The following is a 27,829-nucleotide window of genomic DNA, read 5'->3' on the forward strand; positions in this document are numbered from 1 at the left end:
CAAAATAGCTCCCCTTCTCTTGATTGGCTGGTCATGGTGTCAATCTGGGCTTCCAAGGGTGGGGATTGGCCGAGGTCCAATAGTGAGTTTGTCCCTCCCTCGGCATCTGAGACCAGTTCTGTCTGTTAAACTGGGAAATTCAAAGAGAGCTTCCTCTTTGTCCAAAGAACGCTCAGATGCGGATGTTCTAACATCCGTTGATTTCTTGCTTTCCTACATTTCTTTGTTCTGAGAGAGAGAGAGCGCATATGTGTATCTCTGCCTTTGGAAATGGGGATGACTCAAAGACCCATTTCTGCAACCTGGTAAGCTGAGGCTGCTTTTGGACAAACTACATCATGGGCCAGGTAGTGTAGGAAGCTTGTATGGTTATACTGGTATCTTTTTTTTAAAAAAGTATCAAATTTCCTTAAAGAAATATAAATTATTTTTTTGATTGTCTTCTATGCCATTCCCTCTCAGTCTGCCCATGACTACTTTAGCAAATATGCTACTGATTGGACAATGCATGAAACTCAGGGCTCTTTTTAGTTATTTTATAAAGACACATATCTCTAAATGTGTTTTTTAGTCAGAAAACTGCTGTGTGCTGAGGTTCAAGCCTTGCAGCCAATCTCACATTTTAATTCCCTAAGGACATTACAGAAATATCCCTTTGCAGATGGTGGGTCCGTGATGAGGCTTGCCTGAATTCCTGCAGAACCAAGTCCCATAAGTGGATAGACCAATATATTTTAATTTTATGATTCGCTGGCAATGCTGGGCAGCTTCCAACACATATAAAAGCATAATAAAATGTCAAGAATTAAAAACTTCACTATACAGGGCTGCCTTCAGATGTCTTCTAAGAATTTGTAGTTATTTCTCTCCTTGTGTAGTTATTTATCCCCTTGGCATTTATCCCCCTTGGCATCTGAAGAGAGGGTATTCCACAGAGAGGGGGCCACTACAGAGAAGGCCCTCTGCCTGGTTCCCTGTAACTTCACTTCTTGCAGTGAGGGAACTGCCAGAAGACCCTCGGGGGAGGACCTCAATGTTTCCAGGCTGAATGATGGGGCTGGAGATGCTCCTTCAGGTATACAGGGTCAATGCCATTTAGGGCTTCAAAGGTCAGCACCAACACTTTGAATTGTTCTCGGAAACGTACTGGGAGCCTGTGTACTGTAGATCCTTTAGGGCCAGTGTTATATGGTCCTGGCTTTCAGTGCTTAGTAAAGTCCCTTCTGGTGGTGTGCCCATCCCAGCTGTGTAGCTCTGCCCCAGCTCCTGCCAACCTAGCAGTTTGAAAGCATACCAGTGCAAGTAGATAAATAGGTACTGCTGTGGTGGGAAGGTAAATGGCATTTCTGTGCACTCTGGTTCTCGTCACGGTGTTCCGTTGCGCCAGAAGCGGTTTAGTCATGCTGGCCACATGCTGGCCAACGGAAAGCTTTCTGTGGAAAAACACCAGCTGCCTGGCCCTGAAAGCGAGATGAGCGCCGCAACCCCATAGTCGCCTTTGACTGGACTTAACCCTCCAGGGGTCCTTTAAAGGTAAAGGGACCCCTGACCATTAGGTCCAGTCGTGACCGACTCTGGGGTTGTGGCACTCATCTCGTTTCATTGGCTGAGGGAGCCAGCGTACAGCTTCTGGGTCATGTGTCCAGCATGACTAAGCCACTTCTGGTGAACCAGAGCAGCGCATGGAAACGCCATTTACCTTCCTGCCGGAGCGGTACCTATTTATCTACTTGCACTTTGACGTGCTTTTGAACTGCTAGGTTGGCAGGAGCAGGGACCGAGCAACGGGAGCTCACCCCGTCATGGGGATTCGAACCGCTGACCTTCTGATCCTAGGCTCTGTAGTTTAACCCACAGTGCCACCCGCGTCCCTTGCCAGGGGTCCTTTACCTTTTACCTATTTCATGACTGAGAGAACTGCAATGATGACCCACTGACAGTGTCGTAGCGTGGGGGTGCAGGGGGTGCCAGCCGCACCGGGTGCAACATCGGGGGGGGGGCGCTCGCACTCGCAGCTCTCTGCCCCTACCTGGCTCACTCTCTCTCTCTCACTGCAGTGCTGGCTGTGCGAATCCGATCCGAGCCGCTGGGTCGCCGCCCATTGTGGAGGGGGTGGGTGCCAGGCGTGCGGTGCGGAGAGAGAGCGAGGGACTATCTGGGGGAGGGAAAGTGCAGCGGCTGCCCAGCGCAGCACTGAGCACGGGAGAGAACCACACCAGACCAGACCAGGCAGCAGCAAGAAGAAGCTGGCAGCGGCGGCAGGTTAGGGGTTAGGGGGCGCAAATTACTTGCCTTGCCCCAGGTTAGGGGGCGCAAATTACTTGCCTTGCCCCGGGTTAGGGGGCACAAATTACTTGCCTTGCCCCGGGTGCTGACAACCCACGCTACACCGCTGCCCACTGAGCATTGTTACTGACATTCAATGCACAGCTCCCCTGCTAGCCTGTCGTCAGAAGGGAAGTATATTCACGACAGCACAAAAACGGCTGCTGCTTAGCTAACCGCAGTGTCTTCTGGCAAATGACTTCCAGGTCTGGTGGAGTTTTGCACCGGAAAACTACTGTGCTCCTTCCAGCCTGCCCATTCATGCAGGGGGGGGGGGGGCGGAGGAGGAAAACAAGCTGAATTCTGCAAGGATCCCACAGTGACTTCTGTTGTAGGCCTTGGGGGCGGGATGTCAGTCAGCTTCATTATCAGATTGTTGTCATGTGGCCTGCTTTTCCACAAATGTGAAGGTAGCGCAGAATGTCATGCCCAGTTAGGGTCATGAGAGGACACCCCTTATCTGTACCCCCAGCTGCGTCAGCACGGGCTTCCTATATAGTCTTCTGAGAGGAATTTGAGTGGCTGGGTCTCACAGGCTCTTTTGAGGGATGAGTAAAGGCATTTCTAGCTGTATCTCTGCTGTCAGTGCCTTGTTGGTCTTGCAGCGGCCGTGGGGAAAACCTCCCCTCCCCCTGGAAGTCTGCTACTGAGCACTGGGCCTAGATGAAGGGAAGCTTTGCTGTCGTTTATTCCAACCCAACACCTAGAGAATGAAAAAGAAGCAGCGAAGATACTGTAAATGGCTCCTGGCTCTCTCTCTCTCTCTCTCTCTCTCTCTCTCTCTCTCTCTCTCTCTCTCTCTCTGTATTCCTTTTCCATTAAGTGGGAACGTAAAAGGATGAAATACTGCTGCATAGAGGAACCATGCGATCCTCAGACTAAACACAGCGGTCTGTCTCTCTTAATGGATTTGCCGGCTTTGTTTAAAGAACTTGAAAGCTCATTTGTTGCTGTAACCTAACCCCTCCACTTTTCATTTCCCTCTCTAAGTTTGGCAGAGGGAACCGGGTCCTCGAGGCTCTCCTCAATGCTGGAGAGAACAACCCATAGCCCTGCTACGAGCAGGTTGTGGTGTAAGTGGTTCAGAGGGGTGGACTTGTAATCTGGTGAACCGGGTTTGCTTCCCAGCTCCTCCACATGCTGCTGCTGGGTGACCTTGGGCTAGTCACACTTCTCTGAAGCCTCTCAGCCTCACTCACCTCACAGAGTGTTTGTTGTGGTCCATGAAGAGTCGGACACGACTAAACAAATAAACAACAACAAAGACCTTGTGTGTCTAATTGGCTTATGGAAGCAGTTCTGCCTGTACTTTTGAGGGAGAGTCGGCTAACTTGATTGACTAATTAAGAAAATTTATCCTATACCCACTGAATGCTTTTGCATCACCGGGTGATTTAAGAACGACTGAAAACAAAATAAAACAGTCTAAGAGATTCTTGTACCATGGAAGGAGTGGCTTCTATAACAATTGGAGGAAATGTGCTCTGACAAAATAATTCTGGAGATCAATCAAGACTCAAATGTCATATTGCGGTGTAATGTACCATTCAACCCAGTGTGCCCCCCCCCCCCCCCGTGTTAAACTAGGTGAGATAATTTCTGGACTCGTTGAGTTTCAGTAGAAGACATGTGGCATTTAAATGTCTCTTCATTTGTGCATGGCGGCTTAAAATAATATTTGAGTAGGCTGAAAGCCTAGGGAGAAGTGAGTAGCTTAGGCTGTTAGTCTTCACTGAGGCTTGGTATTTGTCTATTTTGTTTGCCAACAGGTATTCTGATACTGCTTTTTCTGTTAAAAGCGATTTTCTTTTGTGCATTGAACCCTACTCCCTCCTTCCACCTCCAGTAATACACACACACACACACACACACACACACACACACTTTTGGGACGCACTCGAGTGGATTCATTCCAGACACCTTGAGATGGATCTGACCAATAATCCCACTTCTCTAGAATCATGAGAAATTGGTTGGTTCAAAAGGATAGTTATCTCTCTTTAGGCTTCTATTTCACTCGGGTGACCTGATGCACTGTAGATTACCTGCTTCTGAAAAGCTCCGGCAGACTGTAAATAAGATTTTGGCGAGTGCTCTCGGGCATCTCAGTTTTCACAGAACACAGGCCCCCTTTCGAGAAATATCTGCCCTTCAAGTGACTGCAGTTTGGCCTCGTTTGGTTAGGGGGTAAAGAAAAGAAAGAAAAGAACCACATGTTCACTTCTCCGGAGTGAGCGGTAAAGATATTCCAGAGGCAGCTGTTACAGGCATAGTTCTTGGGGAAAGGAAAAAAATAATATTGGCGACAGATGATCTTTTTTCTCCAAGAAGTGCACTACATTTATAAATACAGAAATTTAGAAATTGAGCATGAGGAAGCAGGCAAGCGCTGCTAATCTGCAAAGTAGCCTTAATGCCTGCCAGACGAAATGTCCCACTTTTCCTTAGGATGTCCCTGTTTTCATCAGAGAAATGTTGGAGCCTATAGAGTTATGCAAGCCAAAGAGATAAGTAACTACACAGCCTTTAGAAGACATCTGAAGGCAGCCCTGTATAGGGAAGTTTTTAAATGTTTTTTATATTATTATTATTATTATTATTATTATTATTATTATTATTATTATTATTATTATTATTATTATTATTATTTGGAAGCCTCCCAGAGTGGCTGGGGCAACCCAGTCAGATGGGTGGGGTAATAATAATAATAATAATAATAATAATAATAATAATAATAATAATAGAATAGGATGTCCCTATTTTCTTCAAAGAAATGTTGGAGGCTATAATCTTGTATGATATATATATATATATATATATATATATATATATAACATGTTAAAAGTATCTTTAGAGCACAAAGAATCCTGGAAACTGAAGTTTGTTCAGAGTGCTGGGAATTTTAGCTCTGTGAAGGGTAAGCTACAGTTCCCAGGATTATTTTTGGGGGGTGTCTGGGGGTACTTGAAACGTTTGGTGTGTATACAGAGGTCCATTGAGCATCTGAACTGGGCCTAAGTAAGTTCTTTTCACTCCAAAAGCCACTGGTCTTCTTTACAGCCATGCTTGCGACCAAAACATTCAGAATTCAGCACCAGGTCTGTTTGCAGTTTCATTCCAAGCCAAAATGGCAGGCTTTGAGGCAGAGGTGGAATGAACAACGGAGGAGGAAGTTGGGAAGAAGCGCAGAAAAATATCAAAAGGCAGAAAAATAAATACATTTAAGATCTCTGCGCCCAAAGAAGCGAAAAGTTTTCCATACACATTTTCGCGAAGTAACGTAGGATCTGGCTTTGCAGGCTTACAGCTGGCCTGTATTTAAACGATTAAGGAAAAAGTCTCTGATTAACCTCTCTTGGCTCAGAAGCTGACATACAAGCATATTTGTTACTTGTTTGAAAATGATCTAAAGTCCTGGCTCCGTGCAGAAGAAGCGCTACGGGGCGTGAGGCTAAGTTGGGGTCATGTGGAGTTACTGTTCCTCTTAGGACCGTAAGCAAAAACCGTGGCTGTGCATTCATCAGCGGAGAACGCTACTTGAGAGAGTTAGTCCAGGGGAAACCAGCCAATCTCTTAATGGGGTTGTGAGGGAAAGGAAAAGAGATATATTTTTTTAATATATGTAGATATTGATTTGCTAAAAGCAAGAGATACCCAGGTCCCTCCTCTGAATGCATAAAAACCACCTATCCTCACAAGAAGAGAAGACTCCCTGAGTCTTGAAGCTACCAGCATGAGTTTGACTAAACTGCGGGAGGCAGTGGAAGACAGGAGTGCCTGGCGTGCTCTGGTCCATGGGGTCACAAAGAGTCGGACACGACTAAACAACTAAACAACAACAATATTTCCAGACCCTCCAAGGATCCCTGTTTTCCAGAGACAGTCCCGGATTTACAGAAGCCGTCCAGGTTTCTGATTTGATCCCAGAATGTCCTGCTTCTCCTTAGGACATCCCTATTTTCATTGGAGAAACGTTGGAGGTTCTGAAGTTATGCGATCCCTGAGCCAAGGAGATACGTAACTACAGTGGTACCTCGGGTTAAGTACTTAATTCGTTCTGGAGGTCCGTTCTTAACCTGAAACTGTTCTTAACCTGAAGCACCACTTTAGCTAATGGGGCCTCCCGCTGCCGCTGGAGCACGACTTCTGTTCTCATCCTGAAGCAAAGTTCTTAACCTGAAGCACTATTTCTGGGTTAGCGGAGTCTGTAACTTGAAGCGTATGTAACCTGAGGTACCACTGTATACAGTATACACTGTATACAGCCTTTAGAAGACATCCCCTGCAAAGGGGAAGTTTTTGATGTTTAATGTTTATGGTGTTTTGTATCTGTTGGAAGCCACACAACAACAACAACAACAATTTCACTTCAGGGATGTGGGTGGCGCTGTGGGTTAAACCACAGAGCCTAAGACTTGCCAATCAGAAGGTTGGTGGTTCGAATCCCCGCGATGGGGTGAGCTCCCGTTGTTCGGTCCCTGCTTCTGCCAACCTAGCAGTTCGAAATTACGTCAAAGTGCAAGTAGATAAATAGGTACCACTCCGGCGGGAAGGTAAACATCATTTCTATGTGCTGCTCTGGTTCACCAGAAGCGGCTTAGTCATGCTGGCCACATGACCCGGAATCTGTACGCCAGCTCCCTCGGCCAATAAAGTGAGATGAGCGCCACAACCCCAGAGTCGGTCACGACTGGACCTAATGGTTAGGGGTCCCTTTACCTTTTTATATTCACTTCATTATTATTTAAGATGCCCCTCTTTCTCCCCCTCTCAGTGGGAGAAGGATTCCAGTCCCTGTACAGTGGTACCTTGGTTGTCAAACGGCTTGGCTCCTGAACAAATCAGCTCCCAAATGCCGCAAACCCGGAAGTCTAAGTGTTCCAGTTTGTGAACGTTTTTCGGAAGCCAAATGTCCAACACTGCTTCTGATTGAGTGCAGGAAGCTCCTGCAGCCAATTGGAAGCTGTGCCTTGGTTTTCAAACCATTTTGGGAGTTGAATGGACTCCCGGAATGGATTAAGTTAGACAACCAAGGTCCCACTGTATCGTTCTCCCGGTGGCTGGAAAGCAGATGAGAGGCACCCCAGTTTTTGAACGGCAAACAGCCGAAAGGGAGAGAATTGGACACCTTCTTCTCCTTGCTGCTGTGTCAGTCAAATTTGCAGCTACCTTGCAAATTCAGGGGTGGTGGTGGGGAACTGTGAAGAGGCTGATAATGTAGCTCCTTGTTATGGCGATTTTTATCACATGTGGTGGTCATGTAACAAAATAAAAGAGTTTTGGGAATCGATCTATAACAAGTTAAAAAAAGATGTTTAAATACACTTTTCCAAAAAAGCCGGAAGAATTTTTGCTAGGTTTGGTGGGGGAAGATATTAAGAAGTCAGATCAAAGATTATATCTGTATGCAACAACAGCAGCCAGAGTTTTGATAGCTCAGAAGTGGAAGTTACAGGAGATTCTGACTGTAAGGGAATGGCAGATAAAGCTGGTTGAATACACTGAAATGGCAAAATTGACACACAGAATTCACAATCAGGAGGAGACGAAGTACCAAAAAGAATGGAGTAAATTTATGGTATATATAAGTGAGAACTGTAGAAATATGAAAACGTTGGCAGGATTGAATTAAAACCTATGTCATGGTGTAATGTTTAATCAATGAAACTGTGAATTATAGGTGGGAATAAGAAAACTTTCGGAAGGGAAGGATGGAAGTCAACAGCTCTATGGAGCATAAAATGGGATATATGTAATAAGATGTGATGTCTTTGTTGGTTGGTGGTGGTGGTGTTCTTAAATCTTAATAAAAATCATTTTTTAAAAAAAGATAATGTAGCTGCTTGTAGCTCCTCTAGCCCACCTCCTGGTTCCTGTTATAGTTATAGTTTTTCTTATTATTATTTCCTCAGGAGGTTAATAAAGGAACAACCCCCCCGGCCTAAAAAGGTGATGATGCACATGGAGCCAAATGATTTGCTGCCTGTCTGAAATGCAGCAGCTGTCCAAAGCTGATCGACTCATCCTTCTCCAGCAGGTGCAGTCGCAGCTGGTAGAAATGGCAAGATATTCTTGCGTAAGGAAGCTCAGACACGTTGGAATAGCCTGTTCTTTCTTCCTCTGTGGGCTATGCAGTGATCCAAGAATTTGTGCCTATTGAACAATTGAAAAATGATGTAGCATCAGGGAGGACTCCCCCCACCCCCGTCAAATACACTTTGGAAGCAATTGGAAAGGACCTTTTGAAAATGAGCTAGCAAGGCTTTTTCTTGTCTCTTTTGAACAGTTCATTGCTATGCAAAGAAAGCCAGTGTGGTGTAGTGGTTAAGAGCGGTAGACTTGTAATCTGGGGAACCGGGTTCGCGTCTCCACTCCTCCTCATGCAGCTGCTGGGTGACCTTGGGCTAGTCACGCTTCTCTGAAGTCTCTCAGCCTCTCTCACCTCACAGGGTGTTTGTTGTGGGGGAGGAAGGGAAAGGAGAATGTTAGCCGCTTTGAGACTCCTTCGGGTAGTGATAAAGCGGGATATCAAATCCAAACTCTTCTTCTTCTATGCATGTTTATTTGGACAAGAATCCCTCTGCAGGTACGTACTAGCAAATAATAATAATAATAATAATAATAATAATAATAATAATAATAATAATAATAATAATATATTTATACCCCGCCCATCTTGCTGAGTCTCCCCAGCCACTCTGGGCAGCTTTCAATCAAGTATTAAAACATGCAGAGGGTTAAAGCCTTAAATGCACAGTGTTTTCCGCTTCCAGGAAAAGAATTTCCAGCAGTTTGGAAACTTTCCAGCTCTGCTCTCACCTGAGTATTTCAGACAGCTTTAGTAGGGACCCCCAATTCTCTGGGAAGATAATTCACTGTTTCTTGACTTTTAAAAACCATTCCCCTTCTTCGCCCAATCCCAGCCCTCAAACACAACCCCTTTCCCCTGTTATTCCCCAAAAGCCCAGCCGTAGCCATCTGTTTGGCAAATGAATGCACCTGAAAGGATATTACATAAGCACCTAGTTAGTTGCTAATCCTAGATTTTAAATTTCTTTTACAAGTGTCTTAAAATTACAAATTGTGCTTAAATAGGATTAGACTGGGGGTGGAAATGAAGGAATACAGTTCTTTCCAAACACACTGTCATTGTATATTCATGAATGTAGCCCAAGTCATTGCATTTTTTAAACTTTTAAGTCTTGTTGATTCAATATCTTGGTGGATGAGTTACCCCAAGAGATGGACATTCGGGGAGTACAACCCTGAATCTCTCCTTCTTGGTGTTGCATACCATCAACCATGGTATCCTTCTGGACCATCTCACAGGAGGATAAGAAGATACTTTGACAGATTTTGTCATTCCTGGGAGGCAGCTCCCAGATAGTGGTTCTCCTCCAGGGCCATCGACTTATGAGGTGCTGCAGGGTTCCATATTGTCCCCGTATGCTTTTCAGTCACTCTGCTGTCCAGAGATTTGGGCATCAGTAGACTGATGGCACTCATCTCTTTATCTCCCCTTTTCGCCAGAGCCTAAGGATGCATTAAAGCTATAGTTAAAGCTATGGTTTTCCCAGTAGTGATGTATGGAAGTGAGAGCTGAACCATAAAGAAGGCTGATCACCAAAGAATTGATGCTTTTGAATTATGGTGCTGGAGGAGACTCTTGAGAGTCCCATGGACTGCAAGAAGATCAAACCTATCCATTCTGAGGGAAATCAGCCCTGAGTGCTCACTGGAAGGACAGATCCTGAAGCTGAGGCTCCAAGACTTTGGCCACTTCATGAGAAGACAAGACTCCTTGGAAAAGACCCTGATGTTAGGAAAGATGGAGGGCACAAGAAGAAGGGGACGACAGAGGACGAGATGGTTGGACAGTGTTCTCGAAGCTACCAGCATGAGTTTCACCAAACTTCAGGAGGCAGTGGAAGACAGAAATGCCTGGCGTGCTCTGATCCACGGGGTCACGAAGAGTCGGACACAACTAAATGACTGAACAACAACAAGGATGCATTGGGAACCATAAACTAATTACCTATCAGCTGCGAGTGACTGGATGTGGGAAAACATAGGAAGTGAATCTGGATTGAAAATGGACTGCTGGATCATCAGGTAACCAGTTCTTCTGGCAATAGGTGTACAGCTTGTTTTAGACGTGGTCAGAGCCGCAGACTTGGGCTACAGATGTGGGTGCCCAGCGTGCATTTTGGGGCCTCTTCCTCTACCACAGGGCCTGTGTTGGTGTCCGCTACCTTCTGCTGATGGCGTTCTAACCTGTTTATTTACTTTCATTTGGTTTTTCCGTGTGTCTGTTTGCAACATTTATTGTTTGCTTCTGTTACTTCTTTGAACAAAACCATTTAAAATTTAAAACATGCAAATAATAGGATTGGAGCCTTACTGCAAATCCCGCAGGAGGTAAACACTCGGGCCCATCACCAATAGCCTAATTTTTCATCTAGTGGAAAGCAAGAAACAAACTTCTGCCCTGGCCAGTGTGAGGCAATAGGGCCTGGGATGTGAATCTGCCACTCTGCTCTCCACCAATTCCCTTGAGAACTGACTTCTCAGTTATTAATTTTTAAAATTTGTCACTATACAAGTAACTGGTGTGCATATATAGCAACAAAGTAAGGACTCAGCTCCATTAGTGAAGAAACAGCAAATTTAATGCACTATAAACATTCAACATCAGATGGCGCAAGAGAACAGGAATTTTAAAATGTGTGATTTTCCGTAGAGATTTTTTTCTTTTGTTAAACCGATCAAATTTCTGACTTATTTATGGCAGGTTTTTCCCCTGTGTCTAGATCCACCCTAAGTTAGCAATCAATAGTAAAACAACAGCCATTTCGAAAACCAGCAGGCCATGCTGAGTGCAGTGATAAAAAACTTTTCACAAAGAAGAAGAGCTACCTGGCTCCAAATGACAGCAGGGAGCAGGACTTTACGGATTTCTTTCAGCAGAGAGTCCTAGTATACCCGGGGTTGCTCCTGAGAAGGACCTGTTTTATGTGGATGCTAATCGGGTCTCCATAAGAATTTGGAGCAGGCCCTCACCAGATGTTTCTCAGATTTGGGGAAGGCAGAGGGGAGAGGGTTTTGCCACAGAGCATACACTGAACTGTAGCCAACCCTGGCTCAGTGTTAAATGTCTGTGTATGTTAGATATGTTTCCAAATACCTGGACTGCCACATTCACACATTTAGGCGTATACCTAAAAACACAGCACGTGAAGAGGCTTAGGATCAAACGGCGTATCACGGCATGTTTCCTCAGAAATCATTATGCTCCTTCCCTCACCCTGGCAGTTCTCTGGCCTTCACCTAGAGTCTGTTATTTCCACGAGTAAAACTGTCTTTTATTATTTATGCATGAGGACGAAACGGAAATAGATATAAATACATATGAACAGCATGGCCCCAGAAGCAAGAAGCAAAAAGGCAGCTTCCAGAAAGCTTGGTTTAGACAGATTGGCAGATACTGTTCTGTAGTGAAGACCATCTCCAGACGCCATCCATTCTGGAGCTGAGTTGAGTGCAGTCTCATTTTGCAGCGCTTTTTCGAAGAACTGGTCTGGAGTTTGTGCCTTCCTTAAGAAGGGCGAGTGGCAGGACTCCTGAGGTTTTGTGAATTCACTTAGGAATGGGTTGTCTTTTGCAGGGTCCTTAGAAGGAGGAGGCAGGAGAGGTGTTTCCAAGTTAGGGCTGGGAAGAGCGGGGCGAGTGAGGCGATCTCCAGAACAGCAAGGTACAGAAGGACATTTTTCTGGGTGCTTTTTGGAACGCGAGGAAGCATGTTCTCTTCTGCGGTGCTTTTTGGTGGGTGAAGAATCTCCTTTTGCGTGCCTTGGGGATGAGAGGTCTTCAGGGCGCCTTTTGAACTTTCTTGAGTGAAAAACAGAATGGAAAGGTTTCTTACAGCAAGGACATTCAGCCTTGGTTTCCAACAAGTCCTGTGTACAAGAAAAGCAGAAGCTATGTAAACAAGGGTTTACATATAGCATATTGCCAAAAGTTCTGAAACATAGAGGGCACGTGGAATATTGAGACGCATCAGGCGCCCTTATTGTCTGGTGCAAATCCTTTGTGCCAGCTTTGGGCGAAGGGCTTTTGGCCTCTGTGATCTCCTCATTTAGTGACATTGGATCTGTAAGTGAGAAGAGGAACATTTTAGCATCCGCAGTGCTATTAAGAAGGTACAGAACAAGGGTGGGGAAACTGTGGCCCTCTGGTATGTTACTGCGTTGCAATTCCTGTTATTTCTGGACTTTAGCAATGCTGGCTGGGGCGGATGGAAGAAGGAATCCAACATGGAGGGTCACAGGCTCCCTTCACGTAGTATTGAGCAATTTGGCATGTAACCTTTACAGTGACCCGCTGAACAACATCAGTATTCCCAACTGAGGACCTGAAACTTAAAGATACAGCCATACCTCGGGTTGAATGTGCTTCAGCTTGAGTGCTTTCGTGTTGCGCTCTGGGGCAACCCAGAAGTAACAGAGCGTGTTACTTCTGGGTTTTGCCGCTTACGCATGCGCAGATGCTCAAAATGATGTCGCGCGCATGCACGGAAGCGGCAAAATGCGACCCGCGCATGCGCAGACGCGCCGTTGCATCTTACGTTCTATCCAGGATGCAAATGGGGCTCCCGGAACGGATCCCGTTCACATCCCGAGGTACCGCTGTAGTGGCTTGTTGAAGGGTGAGGCAAAATTTGAATCCAAAGCTTCCTGGAACATATTATTATTATTATTATTATTATTATTATTATTATTATTATTATTTATTAATTTCAGTTATTTTAAATGATAAAAAGTCTCAAACCGGTTTGACAAAAGTAAAGTGCAACAAACAAAAACAGTCTAAACCCAGAAAATTTTAAAACAGTGATAATACAGAAATAGCGTGGTACCGCTAGTTACGAACTTAATTCATTCCGGAGGTCCGTTCTTAACCTGAAACTTTCCTTAACTAGAGGCGTGCTTTTGCTAGTGGGGCCTCTTGCTGCTGCTGCGCCACCGGCACATGATTTTCGTTCTCACCCTGGGGCAAAGTTCTCAACTCGAGGTAACTCTTCCAGGTTAGCGGAGTTTGTAACTTGAAGCATTTGTAAACTGAGGCGTTTGTAACCCAAGGTACCACTGTATACAAATGCTCACCCAGCAACATAACAATAAGGGCCAAGTCTTACCCACACCACTAAAAGGCAAGCGCCACCATAGGCATCATTTATTAACCAGTGGCCTGGATTAGTCTGGTGCCTAAAACTGACAAAGGTATCACCAGGTGTGTCTCCCTGAGAGAACAGCCCACAGATTGGGGAGCACCAATGATAAGGCTTGTTCTCAGGTACTCACCCTTCATACCACTCTTGGACTAGACTCAAATCTCAATCTCTTAGAGGCTGCGCTACACTATTGCCACCCAACAGCAGACCCTCCAACAATTCTCCGATGAAAATAGGGACGCCCCATTCCACAGTGATAATTTTACTATTTATACCCCAGACATCTTACTGGGTTGCCCCAGCCACTCTGGGAAGCCTCCAACATATATAAAAAACACTATAAAACATTAAACATTAAATAAACTTCCCTATACAGGATTGCCTTCAGACAGCTTGGGGGTTGGATAACTCCATACCCTCCAACTTTTCTCCAAGGAAAACAGGGACGTCCTAAGGAACATCGGGACATTCCAGGATCAAATCAGAAACTGGGACGGCTTCCTTAAATCAAGGAAGCTGTAAAGATTAAGTTAAAAGAAAAGAAAGGTCAATAATTACATAAAATTAAGGGTGAGGATTTGCTGAACTGAATATTTGAAATTGGAATGCAGAAAGGGAAGGTATGAGGAGGTTGGGGAAGTAAGCTTTAAGAAAATAAGGATTTGAAATTATACTTGTTTTTTCTTGTATGTGTGTTTGTTTGTATTGTTGTGTTTGTTTATATAATTTGTGAAACTTTAATAAATATTTTATAAAAAAAAAAAATTAAATCAAGGACATCCCTGGAAAAATAGGAAAACTTGGAGGGTCTGCAATAGCACCCAGACAGAAATTCAGGACAAATGTAAACTTTTGTATAGGCAAAGCTTCTAAGGCCTTATTTAGCTTTATATGTTAATAGCAGCCTTCTGGAATTCGAGGAAAACAAAAACTCATTGTAGTTTTGAAAGGTTCTGTCTGCCATCTTGATTCAAAATGGCATCTGATTGTATCCAAATATAGATGAAAAACAGCTCCTTGATCTCAGGAACCATCGAGCAAGATTTGGTTACAGTATCTTAAGAGCTGTCCGAACGCATAGAGAACAAACAGCTTTCCAAAATGTACAGTAGGTTTGGTATTTAGTTGCTAACCATTACCATTGCAATTAAACAATTGCATGAATTAAACAATTCCTCCTCATGAGGCCGGAGGAACATCTCCTGGCTGTGAGTCGTGGAGGTCGCTCCCTGCAAGGCCCTTTCCACCTGGCCTAGGGGGTGAGGCCCACACTCACCAGCCCCACTGAAGAGGCTCCTCATGAGGCCTGAGGAACATTGCCTGGCTATTGTTTTATTGATTTAATATGCTGTAAACTGCTTTGAGATTTTTATTAAAAATATAAAGCGGTATAGAAATTTTAAAAACAAAATAAAAATAAATATCTTAAGAGCTGTCTGAATGCATAGAGAACAGACAACTTTACAAAATGTACAATAGGTTTAGTACTTAGTTGCTAACCATTACCATTGCAATTAAACAACTTATCACATGTTCATTCATCCCAACTTAGTCTTCTGTCCTCCCTTCCCCTCCCCTTCAACACAACCCTTGGAATTTCAAACCCACCCTAAAAGGTTCAGTTAAAACCTACGTATTTGTTATTGAATCTGTTACACATTCAGGCCTCTACATATGCACAGCAAAGAAAGAAATCAGGAAAATTTGAATGAGAGGGAAAAAGCAGGGAGAGAAAGCAAGTAAAGCAGGGAAGAGAGAAAGCACCAAATGATTTTCAATAAAAACCTTTTAATCATGCACATACCCCACAAGTCTTCTTTATTCTTCTCTTACATACAGTGGTACCTCAGGTTACATACGCTTCAGGTTACATATGCTTCAGGTTACATACGCTTCAGGTTACAGACTCCGCTAACCCAGAAATAGTGCTTCAGGTTAAGAACTTTCCTTCAGGATGAGAACAGAAATCGTGCTCTGGTGGTGCGGCAGCAGCAGGAGGCCCCATTAGCTAAAGTGGTGCTTCAGGTTAAGAACAGTTTCAGGTTAAGTACGGACCTCTGGAACGAATTAAGTACTTAACCTGAGGTACCACTGTACTTCGATTTTTATGTCACTGAAGTCTCATGAGATAAGCCAAGACAGTTTCATTAAGATCCAAACAAATTTATCGGGGAGTGGAATGGGGAAGGGGGAAAGTCATAAACCCTTAAGTCCCCAATGAATGATTCGAAAGCCCCATGACGGGTCCAGGAGATACAAAAGAATTTTGACCAAACAGGTGAAAATTTCCTTGGGGGTGGACAATGAGGGGACAAGGTGTTCAGGCCTATCTGAAAATAGCAAGGATTGTTCAAGGTGTTACATTAGAAACCTGGGCCTTACATGGAATAATATGTTTTTAAATTTTAAAATAAATAAGCAATTACAATATACACAATAATTTCTGCTACATTGGGGGACTTCTAGCTGGGAAGGACAAACGTACATCTTAATGGCGAAGTGAGTTGCTCAGTGAGTCTCTCAGGAGATGCACAAGAGATGATGGAGGAGGAGCGATGCTCTTCAAGGTTCCAAGACGGTTAGAGTTTGTGAAAGCTCCAACTGTCACTCCCAGTCCCGGCAAGCGTCCCTATTTTCCAGGGATGTCCCTGATTTAGAGAAGCTGTTTCCCGGATTCTGAATGTCCCTCCGTATTTTCATTGGAGAAATCTTGGAGGGTATGGAGTTATCTGGCATGGGACGCGGGTGGCGCTGTGGGTAAAACCTCAGCGCCTAGGGCTTGCCGATCGCATGGTCGTCGGTTCGAATCCCCGCGGCAGGGTGAGCTCCCATCTTTCGGTCCCAGCTCCTGCCCACCTAGCAGTTCGAAAGCACCCCTAAGTGCAAGTAGATAAATAGGTACCACTTTATAGCTGGAAGGTAAACGGCGTTTCCATGTGCTGCACTGGTGCCGGTTCGCATCTTAATGGCTGGCCACGTGACCCGGAAGTGTCTCCGGACAACGCTGGCCCCTGGCCTCTTAAGTGAGATGGGCGCACAACCCTAGAGTCGGACATGACTGGCCCGTATGGGCAGGGGTACCTTTACCTTTATGCAGTTATCTGACCCCCGAGCCGCCTGAAGGCCATCCTGTATAGGGAAGTTTATTTAATGTTTAATGTTTTATTATGTTTCCAAATATGTTGGAAGCTGCCCAAAGTGGCTGGGGAAACCCAGTCCAGGTGTGTGGGGCATCAATAGTAAAATTATCGTTGTGGAATGGGACGTCCCTATTTTCATCGGAGAAATGTTGGAGGGCTCAGCGCTTTTTTTCAAAGAAGCCATCTCTCACTGCTTCTTGCTGGCTATCTCTCCTGACAGACCTTCGGGAGTAATGGCTTCCAAGCAAGGACAGCTATCAGAAGACAGCCTGGTCCTGATGTGGGCAGCATGGGAACTTTTTAAAGCAAAACAAACAAGATGGGCAGGCTTGGGGAATGGAAAACTCTGGCCCTTTCAATAAAGTTCAGTAAGGTAAGTTGGCAACCTTCTCCCAAAAATTCAGAAGAAATATATTTTTCTCTCCCAGTATATATATATTTGGGGAAGCTGAGTATCATTTTGCTACCAACCAACCAAAGTTTGAGAGCTAAAAAAAATCTGCACAGCTCTAAAAATTACATTTTTGGCTAATAGGTAAGAAAAGCCCTTCTCACTTTTATGAACGCAACCCTTATATAACCCAAAGGTTACGTTAGAATATTGTCCCAGTTACTTGAAAAAGTTGGGGAAATGACTTTCTTTTGAACCAGGAGCAGCCTTTTTCTGGCACTATCAAATCAGATAGAAGTTTAGAATTTATTATTATTATTATTATTATTATTATTATTATTATTATTATTATTATTACCCTGCCCATCTGGCTGGGCTTCCCCAGCCACTCTGGGCGGCTCCCAATAGAATATTAAAAACATGATAAAACATCAACCATTAAAAACATTGCTCCCGAAAATATCACTGGTTTGCTCATTTCTATATATAGGGTGCCTACATTCTGCATGGACTTGTTATTTTTTTATGTGCAAATGGCTTTAGATACCTATTAGGTCCATAAACTGAAGGGACGTGGGTGGTGCTGTGGTCTAAACCACAGAGCCTAGGGCTTGCCAATCAGAAGGTCGGCAGTTCGAATCCCTGTGATGGGGTGAGCTCCCGTTGCTCGGTCCCTGCTCCTGCCCGCATAGCAGTTTGAAAGCATGCCAAAGTGCAAGTAGATAAAAAGGTACCACTCCGACGGGTAAACGGCGTTTCAGTGTGCTGCTCTGGTTCGCCAGAAGCAGCTTAGTCCTGCTGGCCACTTGACCCGGAAGCTATCTGTGGACAAACGCTGGCTCCCTTGGCCAGTAGAGCAAGATGAGTGCCACAACCCCAGAGTCGTCTGCAACTGGACCTAATGGTCAGGAGTCCCTTTACCTTTAGGTCCATAAATTACCATATAGCATATATTCAACACAAAAAACAGTGTCAATTTGTTGTTGACAAAGGACAGCTGGGCATATAAAGGGCCCCATTACCTTCAGTAGCTAAGGGCTCCATCAAACCTAAATCCGGCCCTGTGTGTATCCCCACGCACATGTTCAGTTAAGAGAAGGAAAGAAAAATGGGACTCTTCTGATTTTGCAGCTGCCGTACTGTGGGACTGAGGTAAGGAAGAGAAGCAGTGAAGATACAATGGGGTGGACCTGCGCTTTTAAGACGGGCCTGCTTTTCCAAGACAACAATCCAATGCTGGCTAAATTCCACAGGGAGAGAGATCTTAATGGGCTTGAGTGAGCAGGAAATTAGACAGAAAGGTAATTTCAGAGCCTTTTAAATACTTGGCACAATGTCATGTGCCAAGGAACTGCACACCTCCCTGTCTTTGACTTGGTTGTTTTTAGATGTTAAGAGAGCTTCCAGACTGTCCTCGGTTTTGGGTCGAATTCAGCCACATCCTGGCAAATTCAGGCTGCTCAGTTAAAGGTGATTTCTCAAAAGATTGGACTTTTCACGACAAGGAGATGCATACCGTAAAGAGTGAGGCAACACTTCTTCTTCTTCTTCTTCTTCTTCTTCTTCTTCTTCTTCTTCTTCTTCTTCTTCTTCTTCTTCTTCTTCTTCATTACCGTAATTTTGTATACCTATAACCATAGGTCTCGGGTGGTTCATAACACTTGCTTGACATGACGTCATTTAATCTTCCCACAAACAAATCAGGACGAATCCTTCTTAAATAGCCAGTGGCATGTCTTCTTTCTCCAAATTGGCATATATTATCTCTGCAAACAAACCAGGCTGTCAAATTAAGCTTTTGTGTTTCTCTCTCAAGTGATGTTTCTATATTTTGAAACGTTAACAATTCACAGGAAGTATTTTTTGAAATGCTTGCTGAAATGTTGGTGTGTTCAAGGGGGCGTTTCTGAATGAGAACCCGTAGTAATATTTCTGAAATGGCATCTTTTGTATTGTGGGGTTAGGAGTGAGATGTATATTTATGACTGATATTGATTTAAAAGTATAAACCGAACATGGGTTTTTTTGAGGGGAGAGGTTGCCTTAATTTTGATCTAAGCTGGAGAAGAATTTGGGGAAGAAGAATCTGAGCTGGAGAAGAATTTGGGGGCCTGTAAAGCTCACTTTGAGGTGGGCTTCACAATCCCCTGAAACTAGGGCTTTTCTCCCGGCTGGAACTCAGTTCTGGCACCTCTCAGGTGGGTGCCATTGCCATTATAAGAGAAAAAAGGAGGCATCTGTGGTGGGTTCTGGCACCTCTTTTCCTAGAAAAATAGGAAATAACGATTCTCCAATGCTGGGAACTTTGTTGACAAAAGTGGCTGCCTGAGGACAAATATGTGTAGAGCAAAGAGAAGGAGGAGGACTGAGGCAAAGGAGGAAACAAAGTACAGGAAGAATATGACTTAAGGAACCTTGAATTTGCTGTACAGAAAGGAATCTGTCCAGAGACCCAAGCCAATCTCTGCTAAGAGCTAGCCTAAACAAACACTAGATCACATGGTAAAAATGTTCTTGGTCTGAATGACTTCAGGACGTAGGTGGGGGAATCACATGGTTGAATGTATTCCCACATTACCAGCAAAATCCCTGCATTATCCAGGGGGAAGAGATTTTCTTGCCTAAAAGAAAATCTAGCATTCTATGCGCAGGATTATTTATTTATTTATATGCATTGAGGGTCCCCAAGTCATGTGGCCCACCACCTTCAGATCGAAGTTGTGCACTCTCAGTACAGCTACTGTTTTGGATTGAAGATGCTCTTTTGCCCTGGTCTGTGGTACCCCGTCCACTGGAATCACGAGCGAGGTGTAGGGAGGATAATGCAGTCCTCGCAAATTTCAACATGCAAATGAGGCCAGAGGGATGGGAAAGATTTGCGGAGCAGGTTGGATGCAGGGCGATGGTTTCACTCTGTCTTTGTGGAGAAGCACTGCTTTGTAGCGATATTTCCTAGCAATGTCTGGTTAGTGCTAGGTATATGATTTAATTGACAACAGACAGAAATCTAATCCTGACCTCTTCCCACCCCCACCGCCCGCTTTTTAAAAAAAGGTTCTCTGCAGTGAAGGTCTGTGAGGGTCAAAGGAGAGTTAAGGGGGTGATGGGAGTGAAATGATAGGTGCCATATGGTTTTCAAATGTGAAACAGATTGGAGGTGAAACATTGGCATGAATACCACATGCTAAGCCCCATTTGCATGGCAATTTGTTGACCACCACTGCAAGGCTTGTCTGGACCACGGACACTTTTCTGGCTTGCCACTACTTTGATGCATCGGAGAATGCGATATCACAACTCAGAAGAAGAAAATTCAATATACACAATCAGTTAAAACTGGTGGCGCTGTCCCTTCTCTGGCATATTTTGTTGTTGTTTAGTCGTGTCCTACTCTTTGTGACCCCATGGACCAGAGCACACCAGGCACTTCTGTCTTCCACTGCCTCCCGCAGTTTGGTGAAACTCATGCTGGTAGCTTTGAAAACACTATCCAACCATCTCATCCTCTGTCATCCCCTTCTCCTTGTGCCCTCCACCTTTCCCAACATCAGGGTCTTTTCCAGGGAGTCTTCTCTTCTCATGAGGTGGCCAAAGTACTGGAGCCTCAGCTTCAGGATCTGTCCTTCCAGTGAGCACTCAGGGCTGATTTCCTTCAGAATGGATAGGTTTGATCTTCTTGCAGTCCATGGGACTCTCAAGTGTCTCCTCTAGCACCATAATTCAAAAGCATCAATTCTTTGGCGATCAGCCTTCTTTATGGTCCAGCTCTCACTTCCATACTTCACTACTGGGAAAACCGTAGCTTTAACTATACGGACCTTTGTCGGCAAGGTGATGTCTCTGCTTTTTAACATGCTGTCTAGGTTTGTCATTGCTTTTCTCCCAAGAAGCAGGCGTCTTTTAATTTCGTGACTGCTGTCACCATCTGCAGTGATCATGGAGCCCAAAAAAGTAAAACCTCTCACTGCCTCCATTTCTTCCCCTTCTATTTGCCAGGAAGTGATGGGACCAGTGGCCATGATCTTAGTTTTTTTGATGCTGAGCTTCAGACCATATTTTGCACTCTCCTCTTTCTTTAATTCCTCCTCACTTTCTGCCATCAGAGTTGTCTCATCTGCATATCTGAGGTTGTTGATCTTTCTTCCAGCAATCTTAATTCCGGCTTGGAATTCATCCAGTCCAGCCTTTCGCATGATGAATTCTGCATATAAGTTAAATAAGCAGGGAGACAATATACCGGTACTTCACTATAAACATCAACAACTGTTGGCTCTGCTTACAGTTCCCCACAAAATGCCCACTGTAGTTGTTGACCAAGGGAAAACCAGAAAAGAGAAAATAAAACCAATTAAGTCAGGGGTAAATGTTTTTAAAAGGTTGATCCTCTGTATTGACACAAAGGAGGTTTATCCAGAACTCATTATAGGTGCTTATTCATGTTAATGAAGGATGGCCGAGAACTTAACATTTTAGAGCACAAACGTAAGCATGTCTACTCAGAAGTAACATGGGATTTTCTCCTAGGCAAGTGCATGTAGAATTGTGAGATTTGTAGTACGGAAGCCACCAATCGAAGAGTATGAAATGTGAACATTATATTTCTAGGGAGATTGGAGCCAGCAGAACTTAGAGCAAGCGAAGAGCAACAGCCATAAAATCCTGTAGGTATTGGAGGCGGGATGGAGGTTGTAGCTCTCAAAACTCCTCTGGGACCAAGCCAACCTTTCATGACTGAAAAAGTGTCTGCTTGCCTGCTTTTTTTCTTTACAGGCTGGAGTAGCAACGAACAAAGGACTGGCCTGTTCCCAATCATGATAGAAGCCAGCCCTGGATGCATGAACCTTTACAACTACTGTAGGAATACGAACCCCTGTCTCTCTTTCCCCCGTCCCCTAGATAAACATTTTATCCAGCGGTACCAATTATGCACCCCAGAAATGCTTCTTTCAAAGAAACACCCATTGTTTGGTGAGTTTGCTTCCCTACCCAGATTTTTCCATTGCTCCCTTGTCCCTCATTGCTTGTTATTCCCCCCCCTTTCTCCCCCCTCCCCCCTCTCTCGAAGCTTTGAAACATGTTGTTTCCAGATGTAGGCCCCAAGTGCCCTGTCAAGAGCTTCCTGTCCTGTTGAGTTCAGAGCGGATGGAATTACACAAGAGTTGGCTGAAAGAATCCAATGCTCCATCTCCTTAATTAAACCCTGGGATTGTACAGAGGCTGCTCTATTCCTGGCAAGGACCCCTGCGCACCCCCACCCCACAACGTAGTAAACGAGTGGCTCATTAAAACCATGACATCCCCGCTGACGAGGTGTTCGAAACAAACATTTTCCCCTCCACAAATATATGGCCGACCTCCCCAATTAACTCTGCTGCCTTCTCAGAGCAGCCATTGAGGGCGGCTCACTGTTTGCACCCTTGCTGAGTCAATGGTGCTTTCTTGTATGGCAGGACCCTAAGTTAAAGACTAATAATAATAATAATAATAATAATAATAATAATAATAATAATAATAATTTATTACTTATACCCCGCCCATTTGGCAGGGCCTCCCCAGCCACTCTGGGCAGCTCCCAACAGAATATTAAAAACACGATAAAACAACAAACATTAAAAACTTCTGGAAACAGGGCTGCCTTCAGATGTCTTCTGAAAGTCAGGTAGTTGTTTATTTCCTTGACATCTGATGGGAGGGCTGTGGAACCACTCGGGTGCAACTACTGAGAAGGCCCTCTGCCTGGTTCCCTGTAACTTCACTTCTTGCACTGAGGGAACCACCAGAAGGCCCTCGGTGATGGACCTCAGTGTCTGGGCTGAACGATGGGGGTGGAGACACTCCTTCAGGTATACTCGGCCGAGGCCATTTAGGGCTTTAAAGGTCAGCACCAAACATACTGGGAGCCAATGTAGGTCTTTCAGGACCTGTGTTATATGGTCTCGGCGGCCACTCCCAATCACCAGTCTAGCTGCCGCATTCTGGATTAGTTGTAGTTTCCGGGTCACCTTCAAAGGTAGCCCCACATAGAGCGCATTGCAGTAGTCCAAGCGGGAGATAACCAGGGCATGCACCACTCTGTCGAGACAGTCTGTGGGCAGGTAGGGTCTCAGCCTGCGTACCAGATGGAGCTGGTAGACAGCTGCCTTGGACACAGAACTGACCTGTACCTCCATGGACAGCTACAGGTAGGTAGCCGTGTTGGTCTGCCGTAGTCGAAACAAAATAAAAAAATTGTGCATGCACACGAAAGCTCTATAACACGCACCCGACTATAACACGCACGTAGTTTTTAGAGGAGGAAAACAATAAAAAAAATATTCTAAATGAAATAGTGGATATATGATTTTTGTGGTTCATGCTGTGGCCACAGACATGTGATCTGACAGTGAGTTTGGAGTAGCCCAATGCAAAAATCCTGAGGATCCATGTGGATCCATGCTTTGTAACCACGGAGGAGGGAAGGAAGGGGAACCATGGATCCTCTGCTCACGACTGCAGCAGATCCCCCCCGCCACCCACAGGCATTCGCTCCATAACACGCACATACATTTCCCCTTACTTTCTAGGAGAAAAAAAGTGAGTGTTATGGTGCAAAAAATACAGTAGTTGGTCTCTAAGGTGCTACTGGAAGGATTTTTTTTATTTTGTCCGTGGACAGCTGTGAGTCCAAAATGACTCCTAGGCCAGTGTTTCCCAACCACTGTTCCGCGGCACACTAGTGTGCCGCGAGATGTTGCCTGGTGTGCCGCGAGATGTTGCCTGGAGGGAGGCGGGCGAGTCGGGCGACGAGAGGAAAAGCGTGTTAAGTTTTAAAAAGTGGGGGGTGGGGTGAGGGGAAAGACAGATGTAAATGACCTGGACCCCTCTGAGCCTTTGCCTAACAACATCCCTGATTTCTCATGCTAAACTCCTTTTGGAGAGTTTTCAGCAGCCAAAATTAAGTGTGTGTGTGTCGGTCAGAGCTCAAGCCATATATAGTGTTACAAAAGTTGGGTACCTCCCAGTGCCCCTAAAATTGGGTGGATGATGGTGGTCAGGAGAACCCCCAGAACTTTGGGGAGAATGGGGGGCTATCATTTTGTATGGCTTCATAATCCCTCTGGTATAAATTCAGAACCCAATTCAGGTGTGGGTGAGGGATTCCCAAACCCTCTACCCCAGAAAAGTGGGGTGCTTAAATTGCCCATAGACTATAATAGAGCAAAGCCACATCACTGGGATGTTTGGGCAACTTAAACCCTCTGAGCTCTGGGAAATGGGTGTGGGCAGTAAGCTCCGTTTGCCCTGGCAGCCTGGTCCCCTATTGAAAGCAGCAGGTAGCAAAAATAACATGAAACGGATAAAATAAGCAGAAACAAATGTGTAATGAACTAAATGTGATTTTACCAAATGAGCAACTAAACCATTTCCCCCTTTGATATTGAAAATGAATGGAGCAACAAACGCATGCTGAGGACCAGCTGGGAAGGGGGGGAAAGACTATTCCTCTGAGCCACATTCCAGTTTCTCCTGGGATTTGCAGCTGTGCATGTGTGAGAATAGGTTGCCCCTTTGATTTTAAAATGTTTTGAGAGCTGCTTTTCAGCCCCTGTTAAAGGCCAGAAGGTGAGATAATAATTCACTAAATAAATAAATAGAGTGGGATTCACTTAAGGCGCCCCATCAGCAGAAGCCCTGTGCAAAGTTTTGTGCTTACGCAACAAGGATTCCTGCTTTGGCAGTGTCCCCAAAATTGACTGGGTGGTGGTGGTCAGGAGAACTCCCAGAACAGCATATTGGGGGGAGGATGGGGGCAGCATTCTGTCTGGCATACTGAAATCCTTGCGCTGATGGAACTTAGCGTGACATTGAATTCCTTCCATAATCTCCACATTTCTGCCTTTTCATAGAAACCCGCTAAAACATTTACACAGCTTCTACAATATGTCCAGGCTTTGCAGTTCTGCAGAATGCAGTTGTGAAGGAGAGGAAGTTTCTGATTTAGAGAGCAGCCATTGGGAATGTCTATCAATACGTGTCTTTGTGAGTATAATATTATATAGAGGACTTTACCGAGAAGTCAGATGTGTTGCCTTTGAAAATGGCAACCAAGAACTGCTTGGCAGGGGGTTGGACTCGATGGCCCTTGTGGTCTATTCCAACTCTATGATTCTATGAACTGATCTCGGTGATCTAAGAAGCGGTCCTTGGTTTTTATTATTTTCAAATCTTTGTGTGTTGTGGCTGCTTCTAGTTTAATTAAAGGTTTTTCATGAGATACCTGAAGCTCTAGAATTTTTATTGTAATACAGTCTAAGTTTTTAAACTTTATTGTGTGTGGTTGAGCACATTAGATAATTAGAAAAATATTAGATAATTACCTTTTAAATGCATTGGGCGCATTGTATAAACCTCTTTCGTGCCCAGTAAGTGTGGGATGCCTTTGCTGTGGCCCCTAGAACTCATGGCTGTTTTGCTTGAGAGCTTCCTGCCTTCCCACCCACAGGATAGAGGCTTCACTGAGCAATTTTTGGGTCGCTGGTTGACCTCATTGGGTCCCCCCACCACCACCTTTCCCTCAGTGAAATTATGGCCTTCCTTTGTTAGGCGAATGACGTTTGTACGAGGGCAGAAATGGTATTGGGCAGGATCAACATAGTATGGGGGGCCCCATAAGGGACCTGAGAGGAGGATTGACCACAGCACTCCTAAGCTTGAGGTATCGGCCTGGTAGGAATCTGCACCTGGGTCGCGCAGTGAGAGCTTCCTTGCTTGGCTTGCACCATGGCAAGGTTCAACATTGGTTGACTCCAATCACACAAGCTTGAAGCGGTCCAAACCCAGTGGATCCATTCCATCAACATGGGGCTTCTGGAATTATCAACTGATCCTGGCTCCAATGCCATGCCAACCCTTGCCCTGCCTGCTGTTGTCAATGAATATTCGGCCTGATTTTACTCTATCACTGTTATACAGTGTGCTTATTTTGCTGCTCTCATGGGTCACATAATGTGTCTTCCTGGGCAAATAAAGATCCGGTCCCTTTGGGGGCCCTTATGAGATCTGTATCTCTCCCTTTTTGCATGCCAGAAATGGCTTAAGCTTGCTGTTTTTGTTGTTTTGCAGCTGATATTTGTATTTTAAGCTTTTATTAATGCTGTAACTAACCTATCTAGAGATCAATGGTGACATATGACTGTCGTAAATAAATCAATACAGTGGTGCCTCGCAAGACGAAAAGAATCCGTTCTGTGATTCTCTTCGTCTAGCAGTTTTTTCGTCTTGCGAAGCAAGCCCATTGACGGATTAGCGGATTAGTGCTATTAGCGGCTTTTAGCGTCTTATCGGCTTATCGGATCAGCTGATAAGCGGCTTAGTGGCTTAGAAAAAGGGGGGAGGGGAAAAACCCCTCAGGAACTCGCAAGGCATTTTCGTCTTGCGAAGCAAGCCCATAGGAGATTCATTTTGCGAAGCAGTTCCAAAATGGAAAACCCTTTCGTCTAGCGAGTTTTCCGTCTTGCGAGGCATTTGTCTTACGGGGCACCACTGTATAGCCACATGTGATGGGGACTGATGGGAAAGGAAGTGATCCCTAAAGCACAAAGGCCTAGATCTGTTTAGGATTCCGTGCTGCTATGACCTGTTTTGCAACATAGCAACTTCAGAAGTTGCCTTTGATTATTTTTTGCGCAGACATCTACACTCCATACAGAAGGAAATGTACTGAATGTTCCTGTGATTATTGTTCCACTAGGAAATCATTCACAGTAATACCCTGCAAGCAGAGTAATTACTATTTACAAAGATCTGATAAAGATGCACCAGTCTTATATTTTCCATTAGTACTGGACTATGGTAATTTCCTGTCTTTTTATAGTGTAGGCACTTGGGATTCCAATTCATTCTCAGAACTCTGAAACCATGAGCAGTGAAGAGGAAAAACACCCTTTTTTCTAGGATAGATGGTTGCTCACACTTCATCACAGGAAATTCCAGGGCGATGGAGGCAGGCCATTATAAAGCTTGGCTACCCGGTCCCAAAATTCTAGACTCAGCAGTGCCCTGGAAAATGCTGGGAAATAACTGGGGAATACCAGTTAATTCTGAAGTCCCACGTGTGTGGCTGGCTGCCTGAATTCAAGAAAGCATGCAGGGCTTGACTCACTCTTTAGCCAAAACAGCCCCCAGCTGAGTGTAAAACACAGATCTATGCAGCAAGGCACGGGAAATATAGATTGTTAGACCCTTAACGTTCCAGTGTTAAGCGCTTAAAACGCTGCTCCCCCCCCCACCTTTACTCCTCTCAAATAGATCACAAACTTAAGTAAGTTTAAATGCTTTACTTACAGTAGCCATAGGCATCTCACTCATGTATCGTTCAATGCTTACAGCAGAAACAACACAGGCAAGGTAGTCTTGGTTACAAAATACAGAGGTTGGTCTCAGACACGTGGTCTGAGTCTGAAGTCCCAGCCGTGTGCTCAGCTTACATGGTTCAAAGCGGGGGGGGGGGGGGGAGAGAGATGAGAGAGGAACCGGAAACAAACAATACTTCCTCCCTAAAGGTAAAGCTCCTGCCAACCTAGCAGTTCGAAAGCACATCAAAGTGCAAGTAGATAAATAGGTACTGCTCCAGCGGGAAGGTAAATGGTGTTTCCGTGCACTGCTCTGGTTCGCCAGAAGCGGCTTAGTCATGCTGGCCACATGACCCGGAAGCTGTACGCCGGCTCCCTCAGCCAATAAAGCGAGATGAGCGCAGCAACCCCA

The 27,829-nt window shown here is 44.9% G+C and overlaps 2 long non-coding RNA genes across 3 annotated transcripts; one reads left to right on the forward strand and one right to left on the reverse strand.

The window, feature by feature from the left end:
* LOC308577004 lies at positions 1-27,563 on the forward strand. 2 transcript variants are annotated; one of them, XR_014003317.1, is made up of 10 exons: positions 1-305; positions 8,238-8,401; positions 9,856-10,437; positions 11,990-12,076; positions 16,916-17,068; positions 18,218-18,387; positions 21,692-21,747; positions 21,857-22,054; positions 24,973-25,105; positions 26,940-27,563. It is a non-coding gene; the product is annotated as an uncharacterized lncRNA (long non-coding RNA). The 2 variants fall into 2 exon arrangements; XR_014003318.1 differs by lacking the exon at positions 26,940-27,563 and having other exon boundaries at positions 2-305; positions 24,973-25,342.
* LOC308577032 lies at positions 10,973-16,171 on the reverse strand. The gene is made up of 2 exons (XR_014003363.1): positions 16,041-16,171; positions 10,973-12,475 (listed from the first exon to the last, which is right to left on the reverse strand). It is a non-coding gene; the product is annotated as an uncharacterized lncRNA (long non-coding RNA).
* Positions 27,564-27,829: the final 266 nt, after the last annotated feature.

Source organism: Podarcis bocagei, assembly GCF_964188305.1.
Source record: "Podarcis bocagei genome assembly, chromosome: 17".
Taxonomy (NCBI): domain Eukaryota; kingdom Metazoa; phylum Chordata; class Lepidosauria; order Squamata; family Lacertidae; genus Podarcis; species Podarcis bocagei.